At 40.9% G+C, this 6,000-nt stretch overlaps 1 non-coding gene across 1 annotated transcript; it reads right to left on the minus strand.

Annotated features, from left to right (window-relative positions):
• Nucleotides 1–5,528: 5,528 nt before the first annotated feature.
• On the minus strand, nt 5,529–5,600 carry TRNAC-ACA. Its single transcript has one exon. It is a non-coding gene; the product is annotated as a tRNA-Cys (tRNA).
• Between the last annotated feature and the right edge of the window lie 400 nt (nt 5,601–6,000).

Genomic DNA, 6,000 nt, shown 5'->3' on the forward strand with positions numbered 1-6,000 from the left:
GTGCCACCTCACGCAGCCTGTGCCACCTCACGCAGCCTGTACCACCTCACTCAGCCTGTACCACCTGACTCAGCCTGTACCACCTGACTCAGCCTGTACCACCTCACTCAGCCTGTGCCCCCTCACGCAGCCTGTACCCCCTCACTCAGCCTGTACCCCCTCACGCAGCCTGTGCCCCCTCACTCAGCCTGTACCACCTCACTCAGCCTGTGCCCCCTCACTCAGCCTGTACCACCTGACTCAGCCTGTACCACCTCACTCAGCCTGTGCCCCCTCACTCAGCCTGTACCACCTCACTCAGCCTGTACCACCTCACTCAGCCTGTGCCCCCTCACGCAGCCTGTGCCACCTCACGCAGCCTGTGCCACCTCACGCAGCCTGTACCACCTCACTCAGCCTGTACCACCTGACTCAGCCTGTACCACCTGACTCAGCCTGTACCCCCTCACTCAGCCTGTACCACCTCACTCAGCCTGTGCCCCCTCACGCAGCCTGTGCCCCCTCACTCAGCCTGTACCACCTCACGCAGCCTGTGCCACCTCACTCAGCCTTGCCCACCAGAGGAAAGACAAACAAACAAACAAACAAAAACTCAGCACAAATCTCACCCCATACAAAGCTCACACAAACACTGGACCAACCTTAGGAGGGCAGAAACCAAAAGGAAGAAAGAATTGAACTTTGAAACCTCGGATAAGGAGACATCAAACACAATAAGTTTTAAAAAATAATGAAAAGGCAGAGAAATACTACACAAATGAAGAAACAAACTAGAAATACAGAAGTCCAAATAAATGAAGAGGAAACAGGCAAACTCCCTGAGAAAGAATTCAGAATAATGACAGTAAAGATGATCAAAAACCTTGAAAACAAAATGGAAAAAATGCAAGAATCAATTAACAAAGACCTAGAAGAATTAAAGAATAAACATACAGAGACAAACAACACAATTACTGAGATTAAAAATACTCTAGAAGGAATCAATAGCAGAATATCTGAATGAGTGAAACAAATCAGTGAGCTGGACGATAAACTGGTGGAAATAACTTCTGAAGAGCAGAATAAAGTAAAAGAATGAAAGGAACTGAGGATAGTCTCAGAGACCTCTGGAACAATATCAAATGCAGCAACATTTGAATAATTGGGGTCCCAGAAGAAGAGGAAAAGAAAGGGTATGAGAAATTTTTTGAGGAGATTATAGTTGTAAATTTCCCCAATATGGAAAAGGAAATAGTCAATCAAGTCCATGAGGCATGGAGAGTCCCATATAGGATAAACCCAAGGAGAAACACGCCAAGACACACCAATCAAACTAACAAAGACTGAACACAAAGAAGGAATATTAAAAGCAGCAAAGGAGAAGCAAAAAGTAACATACAAGGGAAACCCCATATGCTTAACAGCTGATCTTTCAGCAGAGGGACTGGCAGGATATATTTAAAGTACTGAAAGGGAAAAATCTACAATCAAGATTACTGTACCCGGCAAGGATCTCATTCAGAGCTGATGGAGAAATCAAAAGCTTATCAACCAAGCAAAAGTTAAGAGAATTCACTACCACCAAATCAACTTTACAACAAATGTTAAAGGGACTTATATAACCAAGAAATACAAGAGAAGAAAAAAGATCTATAAAATCAACCCCAGTTAAGAAAATGACAATAGGAACATATACATCAATAATTACTTTAAATGTAAGTGGATTAAATGCTGCAACCAAAAGACACAGACTGGCTGAATGGATACAAAAACAAGACCCATATATATGCTGTCTACAAGAAACCCCACTTCAGACCTCAAGACACATATAGGCTGAAAGTGAGAGGATGGAAAAATATATTCCATGCAAATAGGAAGCAAGAGAAAGCTGGAGTAGCAATCTTCTATCAGACAAAATAGACCTTAAAGAAGATTACAAGAGATAAGGAAGGACACTACATAATGATCAAGAGATCAATCCAAGAGGAAGACATAACAATTGTAAATATCTATGCATCCAACATAGGAGCACCGCAATACATAAGGCAAACACTAACAGACATAGAAGGAGAAACTGACAGGAACACAATAATAGGAGGAGACTTTAACACCCCACTCACACTAATGGACAGATCATCAAACAGAAAATTAATAAGGAAACACAAGTCTTAAATGATACATTACATGAGATGCATCTCACTGATATCTTCAGGATATTCCATCCAAAGCAGAAGAATACACCTTCTTCTCAAGTGCACATGGAATATTCTGCAAGATAGACCACATCTTGGGTAACAGATCAAACCTCAGTAAATTTAAGAAAATTGAAATCATAACATGCATCTTCTCTGACCACAATGCTCTGAGACTTGATATCAACTATAAGAAAAAACTGTAAAAAACACAAACACATGGAGACTAAACAACACGTTTCTAAATAACTACCAGGTTACTGAAGAAATCGAAAGGGAAATCAAAAAATTTCTAGAAACAAATGACAATGAAAACACAATTCAAAACCTATGGGATGCAGCAAAAGCAGTTCTCGGAGGGAAGTTTACAGCAATACAATCCTACCTAAAGAAACAAGAAATACATCAAATAGACAAGCTAACTTTATACCTAAAACAACTGTTATAGATAAACAGAGTGCCTGATGAACTATGGACAGAGATTTGTGACATTCTACAGGAGACAGGAATCAAGATCATCCCATGGAAAAGAAATGCAAAAAAGCAAAATGGCTGTCTGAGGAGGCCTTACAAAGAGCTGTGAAAAGAAGAGAAGCGAAAAGCAAAGGAGAAAAAGAAAGACATACCCATTTGAATGCAGAGTTCCAAAGAAGAGCAAGGAGAGATAAGAAAGCCTTCTTCAGTGATCAATGCAAATAGAGGAAAACAATAGAATTGGAAAGACTAGAGATATCTTCAAGAAAATCAGAGATACCAAGGGGTCATTTCATGCAAAGATGGGCACAAGAAAGGACAGAAATGGTATGGACCTAACAGAAGCAGAAGATATTAAGAAGAGGTGGCAAGAATACACAGAAGAACTGTACAAAAAAGATCTTCATGACCCAGATAATCACGAAGGTGTGATCACTCACTCACCTAGAGCCAGACATCCTGGAATGTGAAGTCAGGTGGGCCTTAGGATGCATCACTATGAACAAAGCTAGCGGAGGTGATGGAATTCCAGTTGAGCTCTTTCAAATCCTGAAAGATGATGCTGTGGAAGTGCTGCACTCAATATGTCAGCAAATTTGGAAAACTTAGCTGTGGCCACAGGGCTGGAAAAGGCCAGTTTTCATTCCAATCCCAAAGAAAGGTAATGCCAAAGAATGCTCAAACTATTGCACAGTTGCACTCATCTCACACCCTAGTAAAGTAATGCTCAAAATTCTCCAAGCCAGGCTTCAGCAATATGTGAACCATGAACTTCCAGATGTTCAAGCTGGATTTAGAAAAGCCAGGGGAACCAGAGATCAAATTGCCAACATCTGCTGGATCATTGATAAAGCAAGAGAGTTCTAGAAAAACATGTATTTCTGCTTTATTGACTATGCCAATGCCTTTGAGTGTGTGGATCACAAAAAAACTGGAAAATTCTGACAGAGATGGGAATACCAGACCACCTGACCTGCCTCTTGAGAAACCTGTATACAGGTCAGGAAGCAACAGTTAGAACTGGACATGGAACAACAGACTGGTTCCAAAAAGGAAAAGGAGTACGTCAAGGTTGTATATTGTCACCCTGCTTATTTAACTTATGTGCAGAGTACATCATGAGAAACGCTGGGCTGGAAGAAGCACAAGCTGGAATCAAGATTGCCGGGAGAAATATCAATAACCTCAGATATGCAGATGACACCACCCTTAGGGCAGAAAGTGAAGAAGAACTAAAGAGCCTCTTGATGAAAGTGAAAGAGGAGAGTGAAAAAGTTGGCTTAAAGCTCAACATTCAGAAAACTAAGATCATGGCATCTGGTCCCATCACTTCATGGCAAATAGATAGGGAAACAGTGGAAACAGTGGCTGACTTTATTTTTCTGGGCTCCAAAATCACTGTGGATGTTGATTGCAGCCATGAAATTAAAAGATGCTTGCTCCTTGGAAGGAAAGTTATGACCAACCTAGAAAGCATATTAAAAAGAAGAGACATTACTTTGCCAACAAAGGTCCATCTAGTCAAGCCTATGGTTTTTCCAGTGGTCATGTATGAATGTGAAAGTTAGAATATAAAGAAAGTTGAGCACTGAAGAATTGATGCTTTTGAACTGTGGTGTTGGAGAAGACTCTTGAGAGTCCCTTGGACTGCAAGGAGATCCAACCAGTCCATCCTAAAGGAGAGCAGCCCTGGGCATTCATTGGAGGGACTGATGTTGAAACTGAAACTCCAATACTCTGGCCACCTGATGTGAAGAGCTGACTCATTGGAAAAGACCCTGATGCTGGGAGGGATTGAGGGCAGGAGGAGAAGGGGACAACAGAGGATAAGATGGTTGGATGGCATCACTGGCTCAATGGACATGGGTTTGGGTGGACTCCAGGAGTTGGTGATGGACAGGGAGGCCTGGCGTGCTGTGGTTCATGGGGTTGCAAAGAGTCAAACCTGACTGAACTGTACTGAACGGAACTGAATCAAGGAAAAAGAGAGAAGAATCAAATCAACAAAATCAAAAATGAAAAAGGAGAGTTTACAGCAGACAGTGCAGAAATACAAAAGTTTATAAAAGACTATTATGAATAGCTATATGGCAGGAAGTGGGCAACCTGGAAGAAACTGACAGATTCTTAGAAAAGTTCAATGTTCCAAGACTGAACCAGGCAGGAAGATATAGAAATCATGAACAACCCAATTGCAAGCACTGAAATTGAAGCTGTGATCAAAACTCTCCCAAAAAACAAAAGTCCAGAACCAGATGACTTCACAGGAGAATTCTATCAAACATTTAGAGAAGAGTTAATGCCTATCCTTCTAAAACACTTTCAAAAATTGCAGAGGAAGGAACACTTCCAAACTCATTCTACAGGATCACCATCACCCTGATACCAAAATCAGACAAAGACAACACAGAAAAAGAAAACTATAGGCCAATATCACTGAGGAACATAGATGCAAAAATTCTCAACAATATTTTAACAAACTGAATTCAGCAACACATCAAAAAGCTCCAACATCATGATCAAGTTGGGTTTGTTCCAGCAATGCAAGGATTCTTCAATATATCAAAATCAATCAATATGATACAACATATTAACATATTGAAAGATTAAAACCCATATGAGCATCTCAATAGATGCAGAAAAAGCTTTGGACAAAATCAGCACCCATTTATGATTAAGACTCTTCAAAAGATGGGCATAGAAGGACCCTACCTCAACACAGTAAAGGCCATATATGATAGATAGAAAGAAAGAAAGTGAAGTCACTCAGTGGTGTCCAACTCTTTGCGACCCCATGGACTGTAGCCTACCAGGCTCCTCCATCCATGGGATTTTCCAGGCAAGAATACTGGAGTGGGTTACCATTTCCTTCTCCAGGAGATCTTCCCTACCCAGGGTTTGAACCTGGGTCTCCAACATTGTAGGCAGATGCTTTACCATCTGAGCCACCAGGGAAGTCTCATAAATGATAAGCCTACAGCAAACATTATTCTCAGTGGTGAAACACTGAAAGTATTCCCCTAAGATCAGGAACCAGACAAGGGTGTCCACTTTCACCGCTATTATTCGACATAATTCTGGAAGTCCTAGCTTTGGCAATCAGAAGAAAAAGAAATAAAAGGAATCCAGATCAGAAAAGAAGAAGTAAATCTCTCACTGTTTGCAGATGACATGATACTGTACATAGAAAACCCTAAAGTTAGTATCAGAAAATAACTAGAGCTAATCAGTGAATTTAGCAAAAGTTGCAGGATACAAAATCAACACACAGAAATCATCTGCATTTCTATATAGTAACAATGAAAAATCAGAAAGTGAAATTAAGGAATCAATCCCATTCACCATTGCAAAAAAA

Source organism: Cervus elaphus, chromosome 17, assembly GCF_910594005.1.
Source record: "Cervus elaphus chromosome 17, mCerEla1.1, whole genome shotgun sequence".
Taxonomy (NCBI): domain Eukaryota; kingdom Metazoa; phylum Chordata; class Mammalia; order Artiodactyla; family Cervidae; genus Cervus; species Cervus elaphus.